Source organism: Tinamus guttatus, unplaced genomic scaffold, assembly GCF_059628265.1.
Source record: "Tinamus guttatus ecotype Peru unplaced genomic scaffold, ASM5962826v1 Tinamus_guttatus_pri_ptg000240l, whole genome shotgun sequence".
In the NCBI taxonomy this organism is placed as follows: domain Eukaryota; kingdom Metazoa; phylum Chordata; class Aves; order Tinamiformes; family Tinamidae; genus Tinamus; species Tinamus guttatus.
Genome location: NW_028288774.1, coordinates 1548704 through 1569386, shown reverse-complemented (window position 1 = coordinate 1569386; position 20683 = coordinate 1548704).

The following is a 20683-nucleotide window of genomic DNA, read 5'->3' as shown; positions in this document are numbered from 1 at the left end:
GCAAGAACTCTGGCTTGCTCCTCCAACATGTGTGTTTGATCTCTATAATAACTTTTTTACACACTTCCCCGTGTGTGAAGCTAAAAGCAGTTGCAGGAAGAAGTTCAGCCTGGTGGTCAGGCAGAAGACGGGACCTTTGCTTTTTGTGGGCTGGCTCTACCACTAACATTTGCATTTTTGAAGGTAGTTTGTAATTTTGGAAAGGTGCTCTGTCTACAACATCTAGGTGCCTTGTGTTTGGCAAGCAGAAAATAAAATGCACTCACAGTCAACACACAAATTTTACAGCTGCTCTGAAGCTGCTTCAGTGCATCACCACTGATTGCCAAAGTCAGCAATCTTTGGGTCAGAGAGAGACCTTTCCTGGGGCCTTTCCTTGTGTGCGTGCCAGTCCCGGGCAGGAGGCCTGCGACGTGACCGCGCTGGGCAGGCAGTGCGGTGAGTGCAGCTGCAGCTCGGAGAACTTCTGTCCTAGCCCTGCATCTGCCAGCGGTGCAAGCCCTGGAAATCACTGCCTCTCCTGCCTTCCTTTCCGCGGTAAAATATGATGGTGCCTCTTGCCCACATTTTAAGGCCCTGCACTTCGTACTCTACTGGCAGCAATCATTCTGTGGCTGGGAGGCTTAGTTATTGGAAACACTTTGAGATGTAAGGTGCTCTGGAAGTGTGAAGTGTTGTCATTAATAATATTAATGAAAACGGAGAGAAGAATGATTTCCAGTAAATTAACACAGAGCCCCGGATCAGTTCCAGTGTTGTGAGTTTTAAGTTAGTGTTTTTTCCCGAGGGCTGCAAGGGGATCGTTCCCCCTTCATCTGTTCCAGCCAACAGTTAGGATCAGATTGCCTTTTAAATATTTAATAACTGCTTGGGACATTTTATTTTATTGTAATTCCACAACACGCATCCCCAGGCTCCAAAATTCAGTGCGTGGTTGTAGAACAAACAAAGGCAGTTAATGGCTCTGTGTGCGAGCGCATGTGCCTCTCCCGTCGCTTCCTGGAGGTCAAGCGAAACGTGCAAAGGCGGATTTTTCATTTTTCACACCCTTCTTTCCACCCACCATCAAATCAAGCAAAGCTTCTCTTAATCATTATCAGGGAGACAAAAACTTATAGTGCAGAGCAATGGAGCAGAATTTCACACTCCATTTGCACAATAACTCTGAGGGCTGCTAATGCGCTGTTTGCTTTTTAGCAGGCATCTCTGCAGCCATCACCGAAATGCATTTTGGCGCTGCTCCCAGGGCAACTTAACTATTTATGACAGCTTGTCTTGAAGTGCCTACATGAACATTAGGATGTCCACGGCAATCTGCAAATTGACCCATCCACATGGCATTTGAGATCAGATGGAAAGAGCTTTAATAATGTAATGAAGGTTAGGGTAGATGTCATTTTTAATTTATCTTTTTTACCCATGCTGCAGCAGCAGCTCCAATTTTCCACCCCATCTTCCGAACAGGATATGTCAAATTGTGAAATCCTCCCATATTAACAGATGCTAATGACCTGACTCAGACTTGGACTGTCTTTTATTACACATTCAGTCAGACAATAGATGGGAAATATAAACTCGCACCTTGCGTAAACCATTTTCCTCCAGAGAGTGAACCTGCTTTGCCCGGTCCAGCTGTTTGCTTATTCTCCAAGATGAGTGATGGATAAGTAATTTAAAAGACAAGGATTCTTCATGACAGCTTTCATCTCCATGCTGCTCCAAGGTTCAGAGGTGGATTTTATTCTTCAACCTTTATTTTAGCTTTTTATTCTCTCTTTTAGAAGCAAAACTGCCTAATAAACAGTCCTTTGGAGGCACAGATAACAGCAGGGAAGAAGAAAACAAACTTAGCTGAGATCCAACTTCAGCCCCCAGCAAGAATGGGGAGCTACATCAGGAAATTCAGAAGAGTGAGAGGAAAGAGAGGTTGCAGCTCCTAACTCTGCTGCTCAACAAAAGTTTAAAAGGGCAGCGTGAGCTACTTCACCTCATTAGGCCCCATTTTCTCTGCAAATAATAAGTGCTCATCAGGAGCTATAAGAGATGGCATTTGTTACAGAAAGTTACAATAGAGGACAATGCAGAAAAAGTGTGAGTTCCAATTACTTGCCATCTTTTCACCTTTGTTTCCCTTCGAGCAAGCTGACTATAAATATTTTGTATAGCAGCGAGTTTTAAAAATATGGCAATACCGCCCACATTGCCATCTTCCCCATAACCCACCTCCCTAGGTGATAATTATGTCTCTCGCGCGCTCCCTCGGGGCTAACAACATTCTCCCCTCTCTCCATGCTAACATCTTCCTTTGCGTGCACAGCCATCTCCCCCTCTCTCCAAGTGTCTCATGGATTAGCAAAACGAGATGATGCTAGAGCCCTTGATCCCAGCTCGCACGCAGTTTGGAGCTTGCTGCAGATCAGCAGAAGGTTTTGAGCAGTCCAAACTTGCTCATTTTTCTAGCCATGTCACAAAGTCTTGTAAAAGATAACTTTCTCTCTAGGTATCGGATTGCTTATATCCTTAAACTATTATATATACATCTCTATGTAAGTGTGTGTGCATATATATATTTATTTATATCTAAAGTTTATATGGGTCTGTATGATACTTAACAAAACAGACCTCAGTTACAGTAAAACCTCAAGGTCCGACTGTAACGCACAAATATTCATAAACTAGGAGCTACATAGGCCTTTAAGGATAAACAGGATCTTACTTGGTCCCTTTGAAAGACTCTACCATACATATCAAAGTACTGTGACAAACCTGGCTTAGAAGGTGCTGGAGTAGTTTGTGTTTTATTCCTGGACAGGGGTATTTGCACCGGTAAGACAGGAGCTGGGTAATCTAAAGAAACAGGAACACAGCATGGACATGGGCATTACAAGCATTAGTGCAGACCAGCATAGCACTTTGCTATGCACAATTAAGAGAAAAGCAATCTGAAAATGAACTGTCCATGGTAAAAAAGAAAAAAAAAATCCCAAAATGCATTGGTCGTGCTCTTTAGAGAGAAGCAAATGAATTTTGTTTGCAGCAGAAAGTTTAATTTTCTAGTGAGTGTAAGTACCCAACAAAGAGCCAAGCAAGAAGGAACCCTTTGTGCCTCAAGAGAGGTGAGAGGAACTTGTGTCCAAAGAGAGATGACAGGAATTCCTAGGGAAGGGCCCAGATGGGGCCAGCTGACCCACCGAGAGCAGGGCCCCTTGCAGCCCCCTCCGCCAGGCGACGTCGGCTCCACTCCCTGCGCTCTGCTTTGGGCCCCTAGAGATGGCCCTGGGACCCAGCTGCTGAGAAAGGTGCTGTTGTTCTGTACCAGGAAATTTCAGTCTCCTCAGCCTGGCCTTAGGAACAGCTGATGGCAACAATCGTTACATCTTCATTTGACAGAGATTCCTTGCATAAAGCTTCTCTGCATGAAGTTTCACTGATCTCAGCACAAGAGCACCATGGATTTCTATATGGCATAGTGATAATCCGTGTTTTGTCTTCTACACGTTTCCTGTAGCCCTAGCAATTGATGTGCACTGCACTGAACTAATATTTTCATGAAAGTTTCTATTATGGCTCAAAAAAATTGTTCTTGTGCAGTAACAACAAGCTCAGCACCATCATTTCATATATATTAATACCCACTATAGCATCATTCATCATTTTATGTGATGGAAGGAACTATATAAATGGAAAACTTTGTCACCTCTGTGAAACTTTGTAAAACGTCAGCTCCCGCGTGCTCCAGCCTGCTCTCATGTTGAAGATCTTTCTCTTTGGCCGGAAAATACGCAAGTACATAAATCATTCAACTTGAAGAACTGAATATACAAACTTTAGCCATTAAAAAATATATCAACATAAATATAAAATAAACTCTTACAATCTCTAATTTCACAGCAGAGTTTTGTCAACAAACATTTCATCCTACCTCAAGGTCTGCAAAAAAAACCCTTTGTTTTATAGTCTAGAATCCAAAAGATGATGACACCTCATTTAAAAAAGTAAATGTTGTACTTAATTTAAACTATGAGAAATTCTTCCTGCTGCTGTCAAGCCTCTCCAGACAAACAGTGGGGGTTGGTGAGAAGAGATTAAGCATCGAAAGAAGCTGAAATGCCAAAAGAAATGTGCAGCTTTTATGACAAGCAGGGACTCTTAACATTTTCTCAGCAAAATATTCATATATTTTATCCTGAGTATACATCGTGAGCAGAAAGTTAAGCATTTAATGTTGCTGGCTGTAGGCCAGCAGTATGTTGAGAAGTTTTCACAGGAGCTTCCCACACACAGCTCTGCTGATGCATCTCACGTCGACCTGTAGAGCCCCCTGCTATTTCCATTCTGGGCTCCCCATGCACAGACCTGCTGACGTGTATCAGAGGGGTTTTACACAACACCCTGCTACTCCGATTCTGCCACATGCACTATAAATGCGAGTTTCAAACTGCCTGAAGTGCTTTTCTATCCCACAGAACAGCTCCTTCAGGCCGGCTACCAGGAACTTTTTAACTATTCATCCCTATTGCTCTCAGGGCAGCTAAACCTACTCAGCACAGCTACCTTAATGCACCTACTCCTTATTTGTCAAAGGAAGAGCTTGGGTAACCTCTCACCAAGCTGAGCTTGAATCACCAGCTGCTCCATATCCCATACTGAGTTACCTGAGCCATCCAGTCCATAAAAACTATTCATCTCACTCTATCTGGAAATTTCATGAATTCTTCTGCCACAAAAAGAGTCATTAAAATGAATACAGAAAGCATATATAAAGTGAATATAGAAAGTACTGAACTGCTAAAGTGATCAGAGATATATAACCAATTTGCAGATCTAAAGGGAATGGTAACTGAGTGTGAAAGCTAGGCAATATGATATGTTATCTCAAAACTGAGCTTGGAAGTCATCTTTTTACCTTAGGGCTATATTCTGAGTATTGCCTTATACCACAGGAAGATTGTTACTGTCAAGGTGCCAGATGCTGACATTTGTACTGTGGCTGATATCTCAGCCTATACTTAGCTCTAATGGCTTCAAGAGAGGCATAGATCATCTTTTGGGTCTCTGAACCATGGTGAGTTCTACTGCCTGTTCCATAAAGCTGAAAATACCACCTGAAAAGGTCAGGAATTTCCAGTGTAAATCATTTGCAGCCAGCAACATGATTCTCCATGTTCTGAGAACCAACTTCATTTCAGTTGAACTCCAGCAGACGTCACCCATTTCTGCAGGGTGAGATGGGAGTAGATGCTCTTCCATCAGTACTGGCTCTTAGGTCAACGAGGCCTAACTGTGTGAGGGATGGTCTTCCCAAGGACAGCTGGTCCAGAGTGGCCTGGCAGCACCAAAGCCAGCTCCCTGCCTCGGGACACAGTCTCCTAGCCACAAGCCCACCGTGGTGGTGGTGATGAGCTGCGGCATAGGAACGGAATGAGGCAAGGCAGAAGGAACAGGATTTGAAGTTAAAGTCCTACTGAGTGATGTTGCTTTGTTATAATGAAGGCTCATACTTTTTGTTTGGGAAGTGAAGAAAGTGCCTTCTGATTTTGAGAATAACCGTATAAAAAGATAAAAAAGGAGAAGCGCACTTGCCATGAGAATGTTGAGATTTTCTGAAAGAAAAGGTATCAGCAATTTTTTCCCAGACTGCATCCAAAAGTAGGTTTGTTTCAATATATATTTTAGCTTGGAAACAAGCATATAAATAAATTATAAGACTATACACCTTGCTTATAAAGCTTTCATATGAAGTAAAAACAACAAACTCAATTTCCCTGCCTTCCTCAGCCAGCAAAGTCCATATTTGGCCAATTCAGGTTTTATTATTAGCAAGCAAACCATTAGCTAATGAGATGGGAGTGCTGATCTCAAGTGTCATTGAGAGGGGAATAGGAAACAAACTTCCTTCTTAGGAGTAAGCGATTTAGTTTTCACAAAGGCTGAGCATCAACACTCTAGGTGGAGGTAGTAAAAATGGGCTTCTGAAGATTAAGGTCATTTCGCTTGCCATACCAAAGCTACTACTGGAGGATGCCATGAGGAACACAGAGGAAAGCCTCCTAGTAAAGGAAGCAAAGAGGAATTCTAAAAACGCTGAAGAAATTTGAATAGACTCAGCCAAATTACATGGTGCAATACGCACCTTTCTGCCTGCACCCCGCAGTCGAGCACGGTATCTGTAAGCAGCACACTTGTAGTCCTCACGGAGGCAAAGCGTCTTTCCTATCGCGTAGTAGGTTCTGTGTCAGAAGAAAAGTGCCACCTACAGACTTCCAACATCCTGTCAGGTGCAAATGTTTCCTGTGAGTCTCCTCAGCTGAACACCAACTGCCTGAACCTGGTTATCTCACAAGATCAGATGAACGTATACTGCAAGACCGTGCTGCTTATGAGAAAATGTTCTTGATGCCAATGCAAATGCCTTCCAGGTTGCGAATTTTCCCAAAAGAGAAACTGTCTTTATAGTAAGTATTGTGAGAAAATCTTGACATATACTAAGGTTTTTATATTGCCTCTTATTCCACAAAGCACTCAATCTCTGTAAAATCCCCCACTTCCTGGCTTGCAGTCTTTATTTTGCAGCCAGCCCTGTGAAGGCAGTCACTTCTTCTTCTGCCTTTATCCCTAAGGCCACTAGTGACCACTACTATGAAGAAGTATGTGAAAATTAACCTATATATACATCTTTCCGTGACATAATTCTCACTAGGTACTGTCCTAACACATGCAATTTCTTATTTGTGTATAGCAAACATACTGGCACCAAAGATCTACACTCATCTGTCCTCATACAACACAGTAGTTCAATCAACTCTCTTTTGTTAACTGTTATTCCAAAAAAGCAATACTGTATTTGATAAAGTGGCATGTTGTATTTCAAGTATAGTAGGTTGGAACAAATCTTTTATAAGCTTCAGTCTGAGACTTGAGGAGTGCCAACCCATCTCACCCAAAAAAGCAGCATCTATGAATCATGCCAGTCTGGAAGGAGCCTGACAAAATGATGCAATTCTTCATTCCAGTGACATTATTGATTACCTTTAAGAAGACATTCAGCAGGATAAATTACTCATTGTTATCTTCCAACCAGACTTCTCACATTCTTGGGCCCTCAAGGAAATACTATTAGATTTGTTGGGTATTTCAGAATCAATATACATAACCTCATAATAGGAGAAAATTAGTTCATCAATAGGAATCGACTAGAGAATAATCCCCAAATTGCATTTACGCGGATTAAAAGCAGCTACTGTGTGTGTGTATGTGGAGGAGGGGTGTTCAAAAAGGTGCCCTCCCTGCGTGTGCCGTGTTGACCATGAAGGTTTTCCACTCTGGTGCAGCTCAAATCCAAGATGACTGAATTCAGGAAAAGTGAAGAAATCAAAGCCTAATATCTCACAGTCAAAGGCTTTGAAACTGAGTCTTATCTTCTGAATCTCCACTGCACTGAAAAATCAAGTCTATGGCAATGAAACTTTCTTGGCACCTTTTTCTGTTCAGTTAATGTCTGAGGTCCAAAAGCAACACTTGCTTGGAACGGATGATCCCTTTTGCACAAAACATAGGCACTGATAATATAGCTTTGTGGAACAGAGTCAGAGTAAAAGGAACCAGTGAAGAGGAGAAACTGGATTTCCCATAGACCACTGTAAATGTTACCTGTGAATTCTCTGTGCACCAGTGAGTCAGACAGCTCTTTTTTTTCCAGTGAGACTGTTTTAGAGGTTTAGGGGAACATGGCATGTGAGTGACAGAGAGAGGAGCAATCCCTAGTAAAGAGCATTATGCACATTTTTCCTTTTCATGAGCAATTCATTCTACACACCTTTCGGTTACCTACCAACTTTGTATTTCTAGTACTGTGTTTTCAACAAGATAAGCAATATTTACAACTATGTGTGAAAAAATGGTATCCTTTAATTAAATGCAGGATGATCTGAATACTTTTTAATACTGTGGGTGAATATCATGTCTTCCATAAAAATCTATAGATCAACTGGCAAAACCAGCTATTTAAACTTAGTGGTGCAAAACCATCCCCCTACACACACACACTCACACAAAGTGAGTCCGTAGTTTGAGTCATTACATGACTCACTACAACTGATGCCAATGACTCAAGAAACCTTCTGGAAGAAAGGGCTTGCAAAATGCCTGACACTGGCTGCTTCGTGGACTAGCAATATTTCTCATTCACACTCTCAGCATCTCAGCATCAGAACACATGGAAAAGATGCACATGAATTTGGCAAGGAAAAAAAGGCAGGGCTGGATTTATATATTTTATATATATATATATGTATATATACACACATTTGAAATATATTGGGACAGACTCATTTCAGATCAGCAGTAAGTGAAGGCTCAAGGTGGTTTGAGTATTAGAAGGCTGGAAGAGAAAATGCAGGTTTGATGCAAGAGTTTGTAGGAGTCTCATTTCAGAAGTTCAAGGTAACCATCTTATTAGGGCTGGATCAGTTTGTGTATTTCCAGATGAGATCTCTGAAGCAAAACATTCCAAACACCTAAGGACTTTATGAAAAAAAATGTACCTCTTGACCTCAATTTCCAGTCCCCTCTACATAGAGGACCATAAACTAGGAAATGCTGAAATTCAGGAGCTGGATTAATTATCTGCAGTTTTTCACCCTTTGCTGCTGTATATATGAAATATGCTGGGCACATTTATTTTTTCAGCAGAAAGCAGTCTCCCTAGATAAAGCAGCAAGCAAAGGTCGCCCTCCCGACACGGAAAGCAGCCGCCGCCGGCTTGGCACGGCGCAGGGGTGGAGGTGCCCTCTGTGCGGCGCGTGGGTCTCCTCGCGGCTCTGCCTCTCCGGGAGGCCCCGCGGAAGGACGGCCAGTCCTGCCCTGTGACTAAGTGTCTGGGTAAATCTTCCACACAAAGTGGGAAACCTCCAAAAGAGGACATGGGTTTTTTACCTCATTTACAGAGACTAACCTAAGAAATTATGTTCCCCTTTTGCCCCATTCTCAGTTGATCCAGTACAAGCAAATCAGTTTTGTTTTGTTTTGTTTCTGCTGCTGCTATGCTAGGCCTTCCTTTTTTTTTTCTTTTTTTTTTTTTTTTTCTTTTTTTGGTTCATCAAGCAAACCAAAAAGTCAATTATTTGCACAGCCCCATGTGAAGTCTTTTCACACCAGGAATAGTGCTCCCATTTCACTGTTTTACTTGTCCTCACAGTTCTTCTTTTTGGGAACAAGATTATGGCCTCATAAAACCGTAGGATGCTACTGAAATGGCTTAAATACAGTAACTATTAAAACAACAAATTGGAGCACTAATTGAATTGCTTCTTGTGAGAGATTTTTCCATTCAGGAAAGGTAAAAGGTACACAGTCTCCTGCATATAATTGCCTACCAGTGTACACACAACATGTGCTTATGGCCAAATTCAGTAATTCCCCCTCTCTGGACATATAATTGCTGATCTTAATATTCGTGTTAATGGACACAGCTAAAAGAATATTATGAAGTATTAAACAGTGCTTAAGTATCAACAGACCCCGCTACCCAAACATGGGAGTGAACAACAGCTGTGTAGCCACCAAATATTTCTCACCTCGTGGCAGGGGACAGCCACCAGCTGGATGGGTAGAGAAGATGTATTGACAGGGCTACATTCTGTCCTTTCAGCTTATGTAAGATGGGTTCCAGGGGAGTACTGAGAGCAACTGCATTAAACCAGCGAGAACCTGAAAATATGGAATGATAAATCGATTCCTAGTAATAATAATGTATCTTTTTGAAGAAATAGACCATTGGAATAGCAAAAACTGAAGTTAACCTGCAAAATCTTGAAATCTCCCCAAATGTTAAGTAGAATGCAGATTTGTGAAAAACAGAAAAAGAAAAAAACTTGACTCCCATCTTGACTCCTTCCGGTTCAGCAGTTTATTCATACCAACAAACTTACACTCTGCCGTTGAACTTACTGAGTGGGAACCACATCCATCAGCCCTACGCTCAAAACCAGAAAAGAAATTATGCCTGTTAAATGCTACAGCCTTTCCACCTCTTTTTTTCCAACCTGTCACACATATGCACAACATGCCAGTGGACAAAGACCTCTCATTTATTCATCATTAAATGCATAGATCAGAGTCCTTGCAGCAAGCAGCCCTCTGTGTCCCAGTATTGATCTAGAACTGAAATGGAAGCACTTGCCTTTTCCTACCTTTCTCACAGAGATGGAGATCAGCAGGGGCTCAGACCAGGAGAGTTCCACATTTCTCCATAAGCAAGTATGGCTGCAGCTCTTCACAGCAGCAAGGATTCTATAGCAAACCTGGAATAACAAACACGTGTACAAAACAAAAACATGGTGAGGATGAAGAGACAGGGGCTCTGACCGCATCTACCACTGCGACAAGCTGCAGTGGAGAGGCAGGATGGAGATGGGAATGGGAGACACTCCACATGCTCTACCAGGTGCAAAACTGGTGTCAGGCAAGTCTCTGCAAAAGGGTTGCCAGTCTTTAGTGAGACTACTTTTCTGAGATGGTAACAGAGATCTTGCTTTGCGTGGGTCCAGCAGGGGTTCACCAAGACCTCAGACTGTCAGTGCCAGTTCATTCCAGCTTCAGAAAAAAATAGCAGTATAAATCATCTCAATCTTGGAGTCGGCATGACTGCTTTTGGTGCTCTATCTGCTCCCCTATAAAGCCAAAAACCTCTTTAGGCAAATACAGCAGAGTGAAACAAATGTAAGAAAAAGATTTTTGTGCAAAACAATGTTTCTGTTTCACAAAATGTTGGGGTTTTTCTGTTTGCTTTTCATTGCAAAAGCATATGTGTGCAGTTCAGACACTGACTATTTTGACCTCCTAGCTCCTGTAGTCTGACTGTGTCACTGCACCCACTTATAACTCCATGCCAGGGAAGTTGCCTGTTTCCCTTAGGGTTTTGGGAACACACATTTTTTAGAAAGCAGTAGAAGAAGCTCCTACCCACAGTGTCCTGAAGTGTAATGAAAGAAACCTCATCAGCCACATCTGTCTTCAGGACATCTCCCTATAATAGGAGGAGGTTTCACACAGTATCAGCCTTCTTCATCTGGGCATTGGAGTAAAATCAGCAGAGCCATCTCTCCCCTGAGAAAATTCAGATGTTTTAGACAAAACAAGTTCTTGAACATGTCCCCCTCTCTCCCTTCCTGGCACCCCTACCCTGTGGACAAGGACAGAATTAATTTTCCATTCTCCATTCACAGGAAATAAAGAATACAATGTTCGCTCCGCATCATTTTCATCTTTCATCTTAATTATCACTGGAAAGACTGCAGAAATCATTATCTTTATGATGATGAACATCCAATTAGCATTTCCCATATAAATTTCAGATTATGAAGGAGGCTGTAATGGATAATGCAAATTCCTAATGGTCTTTTTTTCCTAGCTGAAAAATTAAGGTGCTTAACAAAATGAAATTTAATCTGAGCCATTTTCAAACAAGTCAAGAACTTTAATTACTTGACCGGGGTGGGGGGGAAAAAAGACTCAAAGTAAATCTTAAAAATGGGCATATTTTAAAAGACCTTGTATTTCCAGCCCATTGCTCAAGCTTTCTCCTCCAGATAGCTAAACACTTGTCTGGTTGTGCTCAATAAGTTTTAAACTATTGTGAAAGCTGGTAGAAGCAATTTCTTTCATTAGTTATACTATTTAGAAAATCGAAAAATTATTCCAAGTAAACATTCTGTTGTCTCTAATACGGCACTTTAATTGATTCCTATCCACAGTACTTACATGTAGAGTGAAATGGCCAATAATTGCATCGTTGCCACTGCAAGGCGGTAAGAGACACAGCACATCCCCGCTGCTGGGGAGTGCAGAGACGTGCGTCGAGACGTGCCGGTTGGAGTCATGCCCCCAGATGGATTCGGCTGTGGGGAAAATTAGTTTGAGTGGCAATTACAAAAACCTCTCAAGTAATCTTTGTGCACAGAAACTGCAATTGCAAATGAGTCATAGGGTCCATGTAGTCTGTTTTGTCATCTTCGATTATAAATGGTACCTGCTTCACCAGGCTAGGAAGAAAACAGACCTGTGCCCATCCAAGCAGGTAATTACACTAACACAAAGCAAAGCTATTCCTGGTAGGGAAAGCAGGGATGGCTGACTTTTTTGCCTTTTTCTCCCTTCTTTCCCTCATTCTCCCAGGGAAAAAAAAAAAAAAAAAAAGTGTCCTTATTTTCTGGTCCATGTATCATGCATATAAGTCTTCACACATTTCCTGGATGCTCGCACTATGGCATGAATGGGCACACACACACGCTCTTTCTTCTTCACATCCTTTACAAGTAAGCTCCAGGCTATATTTATTATTCAGGTCCAGTCTCTTGCAGAAGAGATACTCATGTGTAAGTGCCACAGCGGGTCTGTGGCAGACAGTGAGAGTATCTGCCAGCCATGGGATGGTCTCCTTCATAAACTGCTACCATTTCACGAGGAGTCAAAGGTGCCCCTAGCAAGTAATGCCTTGCAGCATGAACTTTCTATTTCATAGCTAAATACTTTGTTAATTACCAAGCAAATCTTCTCCCTAGGACGGCATTCACTCCTGAGAGAAAGCTGTGTATTTTCACTCATCCCACTCCTGCAGGAGGATGGCCTTGAGCCGCACATCAAAGGCATCTGTTGACAAAACAAACTCAGCTGAAGTCCTCACAGCAGCCCTGGTTCCCTGTGGGGCAGCACCACAAAGTATCTGTACAGCAAGAAATCAATGCACCTTCTCATGTCGAGCCGTGCAGCAGATGTTTCAAAGGAGCTGTTATATGGTGAAACTGGGATGTGAAACAGCAGTGTCACCTAGGGCAGGAAGGGTTTGATCTGCAATTTCATAGGGAAAAAGAGTTTTCTAGCCTGGGTTTTTCCTAACTGACAAGAGAGGTGACTTGGCCATCCCGCAGAGTAAAACCTAAATATTATCTGTGCCTGTGGCCGAGCTGATTGTCACTTGCAGTCTCAAGGTATTGGAGCAGTCACAACACAAAGCACTTCAACAAGTGGTCCAGGGGATCCTTACATCTTCTGAAGGGCCTCACCAACAGCTTAGCATAATAAAATCACTTGGTCTTTGGTCACTGAAATGAACATGGTGTCTTACAGAGTTCTGATGAAAGATTTTGGAAATTGTATAATTCAAAAAAAAAAAAGGTTCCCTTTTCTTCAAGGACGTAGCCATGCCTTATAAAACTTCCTGAGTAATATGTAGTGTTACTTTCTAGTCTCATTAATGTCTAATTACTCAGGACATGAATTAAACCTCTAACTTTGATACTGCATTGAAACACATGAAGCAATTGCAGAAATTTCGACTTGGCTTTGATACTAGCACGGGCAGGTTGTCTCACTTCTCAAAGCAACTCTCGTTGTTGCCTCTAGCTATGAATACTCCAGATTTATCATTTTTAGGCTTACTAAGTCCACTAAAAGGCTTCTTACATGGACACAGGTCTAAATATAAATTTAGCATATGTACTAGGTACCTGAGCTTGAGGTAAAAGATACAAGCAAATCCTCCCACATATAACTTCAGATCCTGTTTTTCTTATTCATAAAAATGTCTAGCCTGTTCTTGAACAAGCCTTATCTCAATCATGTCTAGTAATATCAACAATTATTCCTCATCTTAAAAAGCATCTTTTCACAGTCATTTGCTCTATAATTTTCTTGAGTTTCCTTTTGTTCTTCTTGAGTTTACCTGACTATCTGCTTTCATTATTTTATGTGATTCTTTTCCATTTCTTTTCTGTAAGTTTTAAATAGCATCCATGTCTCCTTAGTGAGAAAGATTTCTGTGCTTGTAACCTTTTTCACTGCCCTTTTCCCCACCCTTTGTGTATGCATTTGGAGATAGGGTGTTGAGAACTAGAGCCTCTCTTTTAAGGGATTATGAATTACGTCAGTTTAAGGTCAGGTCTCCAACACACCATAATTCAACAGTGCACCTGCATCTTTCCTTCAGCCCATGTATTCCTCTCACAAGCAAGCAGATCTGGATTTTGCACGCTGACAAGCCTACAAAAGTCAAAACTGTGCTTAGGCCTGAATCATTCTTATAATAGACTTGCCTGAGGTGTACAGAAACTATTTGATTGATTCCTGGTCTTTAGAAGTTTTCCGTAGGGAATGCAGGTAAAAATAGTGAAGTTATGTATATCAGTTTCGTTTCATTTGAGATTGCCTACTAAAAGCACCATTCTGTGACTTTGCTCTGTGATTTTTTATCCCACTGTTAAATTTCAACAAATATGTCCAAAAACGTAGAATTATCAAGGACTGACATTTCTCCTCATCTCATGAAAATAATTAGCCAGGTAGCTGAAAGAAACCTATTAGTGCCATTCGTGAGGGAAAGGTTGTAGCATTCATTGGCTCTCAGGGAATCCACACAGGAAAAATGTTATAAATGGCTTAAACACAGCAGAAGAACAACACAGGAGAAAAACCTTGTCTGAGTGGTTAATTCAGTTGAAACTTTTTTCACTTTTTTTCACATTTTACTTTTTGTCACATTCGTAACATCTTCACTCCACACCATTCTCATGCAGATTCTCCAATATTAAGTTTAGGTTATAATCTTATTTAGACTTAGCAGTGAAATAAATTAGTTTTCTGAGTAAGGACTTAGGAATATTGGCCTCTGTCGCTATGGGAAGGTTTTATTAATGTAGGCCAGTACAACTTGCATAGGTGGGTATAACAGAAAGGACATGCTTGAGTTCTCCAAAGAAGAAAAAACATTTAACATCGACTTAGGGTCTGCTTATCAATTAATGAAGGAAGAGGGCTTTATAGCTCTATAAATCCAAATGATGCTCCCTTAAAAGCCCATCAGAATATATGAGAAGTTGGAACAGTTTTACTGCCCTAACAAATAAATAACCATACAGTCAAAGTCGCCATGGGAAGCGCAGAAGCAAATTGATGAATGTGTGTCTGCAGCACAGGAGCTGGTTTTTCAAGCTCAACTCATTAAAAAAAATGTTAACAGTGATTGGCAAGTTCCTTCAAACATAATGGCAGGTTGGTAAAGACGAGTCTGCTTAAGTAGCTGTCATGCAGTTGATTAGGAGTGAAAGCCATGTCTAATATTTTTTTTTAGTAAATCTGCTTGTTCCGTGAACAATTTCAGCTCTTTCACACAGCAAAAATAAATACCCACCAGCCAAACCAGGTGTTAGCTGGAACACACACTGAAGTCCCAGGCTAAGCAGCCCTGGGCAGCACCTGTGAGGGAGACAGCTTCAAAGTGTTTTGAGTCCACAAAGCAATTTCTAAAGGACTGAGCAGCCTGAGAGCTGGGAGGAGGAGCTCGGAGTGCCAGGGGCTGTTCTCGGCCCTGTCCCTAGTGTCCTCCAGTGACCACTCCTGTTCAAGTTGTCCCATCGAGAAAAACAGCCTTGTGATAAAGACATGTCTGTCTCTCGAGGGGAGGTTATGGGATTTACTCAATCAGGGTCCTCTCCTAGGCCACTGCAGCTAATGGAAATTTACGGTTGACTTTAGTGAACACAGGAATAGACCATTAAGGATTGTAAAGACCTTTGGTCTAAGTTACTGGGTAAGTATAGCATAGATCACAGAGAGGTGGCCTCAGCTCAGCCTTCGGGTGCTTTGAAGAAATCTTTCAGATGGGCATATGAGCCTTCTTAAAAAAGTGCCTTTAGCTCGGGAACTCTGCCTCTTCCTTGGGCAACTCTGCACCACTCACACATTCCTGTCTGTAAGAAGCAAAAAGAAAAGCCTTACTGTAGAGAAAGGGAACATAGTATCAGCTTGGAAGACTAATGGCAGGGAAATATAAGTCTTCTTCTTCTTCACAATTGTGGGAATATTTTGAAATAAAATGGCTCTGAAGGAATTTGAATTTGAATGCCTCTGATGGAAGCCTATCTGTTAGTGGTTGACTCATGCCTTGGTGTATTAGGATTGCAGATTCTTTAATGCAACTGTGGATGTTCTCATTAGGCATATTTTAATCATGATAAATTGCTAGCCTGCTAACAAACCTTTTGCTGCTTTATTCCCATCAGAATAATACAGCCTAATAAATTAGATTTATTCAGCAGTTTTCTCCCTTAAAGGATACAAATAGAATTTACATATTTTGCAAACCATATTTTTACAGGAATGCAGCGTGGTTACTGTTTAACAACATTTGGCAATAACCTATAAAAGCAAATAGTGTCTCTTATGTCATCACAGAGACACATGCACAATAGGATATGATAATTATATTCCAGTCATTTGATAATTAAGATACAGTGTTTTATGAAAGGAGCTTACACCACAAATTGGAAAAAGATCTTCTGCCTGTGAAATGCACCATGAGATCTTTAACGAACACAAGCAGGCTGCTCGTGCCTTTTGCCATTCCTCCGAAAGCTCCTGCCTCACAGAGTCCCCTCACTCTGAGCTTCCCCATGTAATTCCCCCTTATCTCAGGCATAGGATCATCCGAGTTTTCCGAAACTCTTGTAGGTGTCCTTACTTTGTCACTCAAGAATATAAACTGTCTGAAGTCAGGCAGATAGGTGTTTTTCTTACTGCCTAGAAAAGAATCACGTATTGCAGAAATATCCCTATTTCACAAAATGATATCAATGAAAATTATTTCCTCTTAATTTCCCCAAAAATGCTCATGGTTTTCTAAAAGTGCTTCTAACTTAGCAGTCTAACTTAGCTTGTAACTTAGCAATCATCAGGCAAGTGGGAAAACTTTGAATATTTTTCTCTCTTAGATATGCAATTTTCTAAACCTGCTGTATTCTACAAGAAAGATCAGACAAATTTTCAGGCATAAATCTAAACCAAATGTTTTGTTGTTGTTGTTGGCTGGGTTTTTTTTTTTGAGGTTTGTCTGAATCTGAATGTTTTATTCTTATTTTCATGGTCTTTAAAAGGATAATATGGGAAGAGATTGACTGAAAAAAAATAATCTACATCTAGAAATAAATATGAGCATGTTTCAGGAAATACTTAACTGACTTGAACAGAGCTCTCTTGAGCTAGGGCAGGACACTTAACAAAGTAATATAATGTCAGTCATATGAGAGAAAGGGAAAGGTACAGTGGCAGCCCAAATTTTAGTTGCAGCTTAAGCTAACCATTGCTACTAATAAATGCTACTACTAACTAAGCTATTAACAACTGTAGTTTTTCCTCATAATAAGTCAGTGCCAAGTTGCTATGGCTCATGTGGCAGGCTCAGTATTATATTCACTCCTGAAAAAGGAAGTTCAAAGTCCCAGGTAATAGTAAATATGTTATATTTTCTATCACAATCATTGAAATCAGTCAAGTATCTAGAACCTGATATTTCAATGTTAAGTGAAAATTAATAAGACTACAGGCAAGCAATCAACATGGCAAACAGTCTGACAGCCTGTACTTCCGAATGAAATATTATGCTGGCAACACTCGCAGTCAGTGATCCATTGCTGCTTGCTTTGGTTTGGCAGATTTGGCAGCTTTTTCTGTGGGTGCAAGAGTCAGTTTGATCTTTTGCCCAATACGGTTGTCGTAGGAAGAACATCTAATAATGGAGCTCAATGCAAGTGGTCGACTGTTAAGTCTCTGGTGGATTATTCAACCAGTTTCAACATTGGTCCTGACAGTGAAATCACTTTCTGAAAGACCTGATAATTACAAAAATGGTGAAAACAATAGCAATAGCAATATCCATCTTCCTATATTTTAACCTATAGATATGATGATACTTTAAAACACAAATTATTCACTTGATAGTCATTGTTTTTTGTTTTGGAATAGCCATCCCAATGTACCTGCTGACATGGACTTTTTTTCTGAAGTCAGCAAAACTGAATCCAATATGTAAATATTTATTCTAAACTGAGGTTTTGTGATATAGGGAGATATCAGCGACTACATAGCAAGCATGTGAAACTTAAAACCAACTCAGTCAAGCAGAATTTTCACCCAGAACATGATTCTTAAGTGAGGCTGGTTGAACATCATCTAGCTTTATTCTATTTTTATGCTCAATCTGTTTTGTTCAGTTTATTTTTTTTGGCAAAGAGCAGAACCAGAGATGTGAAATTACAGCAAGAAAGAATATCTTTGTGGTTTTGCCAAATTCAAGAATTGCAAGAAAGCTCATAAGGAAGTTGAATTTCACTACCACAGTCAGAGTAGTAAAAATACCAGAAGACAAAGTGCTCATCTTCTTACACCTTGCAGTATGGTGTTTATTCTCTAACTGTGGATAGAGCCTTATTTCTCTGGTATACATCCCGGCTTTCAGATCTCCCCTAAAAGCAGAGAGACTCCAGGGAAGTTTTTCTAGTCCTTAGAGGAGCGTCCAGGTGCTTCTTCCTTCCCTTGTTATTTCTTCTTTCCCTCCCTCATCAGCTGCAGTGTAAGGCAAAATATCCAAGCAGCACAACCTAAGCAATGACCATAGAGAACTTATAGATAGACCTTCTCCTCACAAAGCTCTGGAATTTCTACCCTAAGACACCTTATCTTACCTTAGGTTACCGCTGTGTGAAGAAATAGTAATTACATGCTTTAAAATGTGCCATAAGTTATCAAGTCATAAGTTTGGTTGTTACCATTCCTGGAAGTACTTCCCAGTGATTCTAAGCAAATCTTTAAATGCGCCATCTGGGCAGTATCCAGAAGAACATATCCTTTCCAGAAAGACTTCCAAGCCTGATAATGAGAAGGTGCATGTTCCATGTTCCACTGCCACTGATGAACACAAAGTTCTCACCACTGTTTTCCACAGGGCAGCTGCCAGGAAGACGTTTCTCTTTCTTTGTCTCGGTGTTCAAGTCAGCTGCAGAGGTGGTAAATCACAGCGCTTCAGTGTGGTGTTGCCATGGAAACCTACAGCCAGTATTGCACAACTTATTTTTCTTTGCATTTTGCACTGTTTGCAATTCCCATAACCTACTTGCGCTGAAGTTCAGGAAGCTTAAGAAATGTAGTAAAAGGAACACCTCTAGATTGGTCATAGCATGAAATCAGGTCCACACTCACTTTTTCAGTGTGGTGGGTTCTCTTCTTTGGGACTCCCATCCAAAATGCTTTTTGGTCTCTGAGTCACATACATAACTAAAGTTTTAATTTAACTTTGACATTTTATGTGCACATCTATCAACATTGCTTGAAGAGGGGAATAAATTACTGCATGTGGATTCTGTTTAATTTGATTTGCTACATCTCTTTTGTTCTGGAATAGCCACCCCAATGTACCTGCTGACATGGACTTTTTTTCTGAAGTCAGCAAAACTGGTCATCACCTTTAGTCATTGTCCACAGCCGTAATGCTGTGCAGTCCTGGAGGGATCAGCTGAAGCACAAATGTGGTGCTGTTAGACTATAATTTCTGTTAGATAACATGCACATGGCTGTGCTATGCCGGTAAGTAGCCTGCTGTGTCCACAAATTTGCCATGCTTCAGTCTGCTAGAACTTTACAGGGCACAGTACAGAAACTCAATTAATACTGGGAATTACGTTGCCTGATGTCACCCAAGCTGCATCCACTTATTTTTTCTTGATAACTTTTGTCCAGTCCCAGGCTAAGCTGCCAGAGTGGGGCCTGTGCTCTTGCAGCAGTCCTTGAGCAGGAAGCCAGGAGAAAGCTGGAAAGTCCCAGGCTGGAGGCCACGGCCGTGTTACCAGCTGCAACTCGGTCACTTCTTCCCACAGCAGGTCTGTTGTTATGAGGGAAGATAATTGAATATTGAAATCTGGCTGCTCAGTAGCTTTTGCTTCACAGGGGCCCCATTCAAATTACTCTTGTTTTGGTCTTTAATTTTTTTACGTCTTTATTTATTTATTTATTCTAGGCTCTGGGTACTTGCTCTCACAAACAGAAAATATACTAAAAAAAAAAAAAAAGCACCCTAGGCAACATCTGTTTTCGCTCCATAACTATGGAATATAATGGAAAAATATACTAAAGAAGATATCAAAACCATTATGCTACCCTCCCTCTGGTATCTCCCTCCTTCAGAGCTTGACAGACTAGATCAAATTAATGCAATTTTGTCCACAAACCTATGCAGCTCATTAATCTCCAGCTACTGCAGGGAGAGCAAATGGAGGGCTGCCACCTCCTCTGTGTGACAGGGTCCCTTTTGCCGCTGAGCAATCATATAAATGTGCAAAACGAATTCATTTCTTCATGTCTTCTATACAGAAGTTTCTGCATACGTTGATACAAAGCTAAAATGTGAGGCCTGAACAGCACTTTAGCCTCCATAGTGTAGAGTGAACACTTAGCAGAGTTTCAAATTTATTGAAAATACCTTTTTATCATTACTGAAGAATAAGTTGAGGAGCGGGGCGGGGGGCTAAGGATGCCAACAATAACTTTTTCAGCAATGCTATGAAAAGCAGAGCAGCTAGAGCAGCTAAGAACTTTCCTCCATGGGAGATGCAGTGTTTGAAAGGAATGAGAACATTATTTAAAGTATTGTAACAGATATTTTCTTTCATATGTGTAAGTCTGAACCGGGCATAGACACTTTGTCTTTTGGATTGATATAAAGCTCTCCCTCGTGCCTCCATACCGGCGAGCTTTCGGTTCTGCTGTATTTCACACAGAATAGCTGAGGTCGGGAGGCACCTCTGGAGATCGTCTCGTCCAGCCCCGCTGCTCAGCGAGGCTGCTAATTCATTACTACGAG